We start from the raw sequence: 1,931 nt of genomic DNA, 5'->3' as shown, positions 1-1,931 counted from the left end.
AAAATGAAATAAAATACAGTGAACAACAATAACAATGAAAGTTGATCCCTAAGACTATCTTTCTTCACACAGCCAATTACTGAATTTCACAATTTCACAAAAATTGTAATTTGCAGTGATGCATCTAATAATCTCCTCTGGCCACTCTCTACCATTTAAAATAAATTCAGGTAAAATTATCAGAGATGATTGCAAATAAAGGTGCCTATTATGCTCTCCTTGATCTGTAACTTGACTTTTGATAATAATGCTAAGTTATTCCAACATATTTTAAAGTCCTTGGACATTGAGCTTGTTCAAATACCATTGCCAACGAAGATTTGGATCGCCCACATACTTATGCCCCTAACATACGAAAGTCATAAGTCAATAAGCCTTCAAAACATGGAGGACCTATTTACTTATCCTTTTTCAAGTAATTATAAATGGTAGAGGCTAGAGCCCAAGTTCTGGGTCCCATTGAATTCAAAATATGACTTTCTAATTTCTAAGGTCATAATTTTATGACCTTAACCTCTTTATACCTTAATTTTCTCACCTAAAAAGGAAAATAATATCTTCTGCATAGCGCCATCATGGAGATTAAAAAAGATGATTTATACAGTGTTTTGTACTCAGTGTTTTTGTACAGTTTGTGGTACATGGAGATAAACAAATAACTGTAATTATTGCGAAGAAATTATGGATTTTAGGATGCCATAGTTTGAATACTTACAAATAAAACAGCTACCTTGGTTTTAGGAACTATTTAAGGTAGTTTACAAAGATATTTAAAATACAAAGTCACTAAGTCAAAATGTCAAAAACTAAGTCAAAAACTAAAAAGAAAAAGGGGGAAAAAAAGATGAGGTTTAAAAAAAAACGCAAAATATCAGAAAAGATGAGCTTTATCCGTTACATATAGTATGAGTCCTAAGATGGAACAATGACTTAGGAAAATAAATCAATAATCAACTGATACTAAAGCAAGACAGGAATTTTTCCCAAGAGTTATTCAAAAGAGGACAACAAATGGAACAAAAACATCAACAATACCCTTATAAAAGATAAATTTCACAATCTATTTCTCAATATAGTTTCTGCACAAATTGCAGCTACACATTTTCTTCAGAAGTCCCATACTGAACAACTACAAGCACTTTTTGAATCTGAGAAATTATTAATATAACAGTTTGTGCTGGTTTGTAAAGGAATTCCCAAAGGAACTTTTCCTGCATGAAGCGGAAATCTACAATTGTTACCCCATCAAACAAGCACACACACTCTGTACTGATTCTTTTAAAAGAGGGTCTTCATGGAGAAAGGAGAAAGCAGGTAATTCTTGAATGAATGCAGAACATTTCTGCAAGGAAGCAAGAATCATACTAGAGGTCGTAAGTGTAAGCACTCTGTAGAATTTAAGCTTTAACACCTCCTCACGCTTGTTAAACTCTGTTTTCTCTTAGTAATCAATGTCAAAACCCTGAAAATGAAAGGGACAACAAATTAGAAATATTGCATTCCACACCACTGCCGGTTTGGAAAGGAAGAAAGGGAAGAGAGGGAAAGTCTGTGGGAGCAGACTGAAGTAGTCCCTGCGCCAGATATGTCCTGGAAAAGTTGAGCAGATGGCTAAAAAAAGATACAGAAATATCTCATACAAAGAGAAGAATAATAATATCTGACTGTTATTGAGTGCTGAGCCCTTTAAGCTGAGTGTATCATTTTAAGTTTACAACAACCTTATGAGGATAGTACTATAATTATACCCTTTATGCAAATAGGAAAACAAACACAAAAATGTTACATTATTTACTAGCATTTCCACAGGGTTTGCAAATACTAGAGCCAGGATTCAAAGTCAAGCAGGCAAACTGCAAAGCCCTTTTACACTGCTGCACATTAGATGAAAAATCCACTCACACGTCTGATCCAATGTCTCACTATCCGAG

This window comes from Theropithecus gelada, chromosome 6, assembly GCF_003255815.1.
Source record: "Theropithecus gelada isolate Dixy chromosome 6, Tgel_1.0, whole genome shotgun sequence".
NCBI lineage: Eukaryota > Metazoa > Chordata > Mammalia > Primates > Cercopithecidae > Theropithecus > Theropithecus gelada.
Note: the sequence above shows the minus strand (reverse complement) of the source record.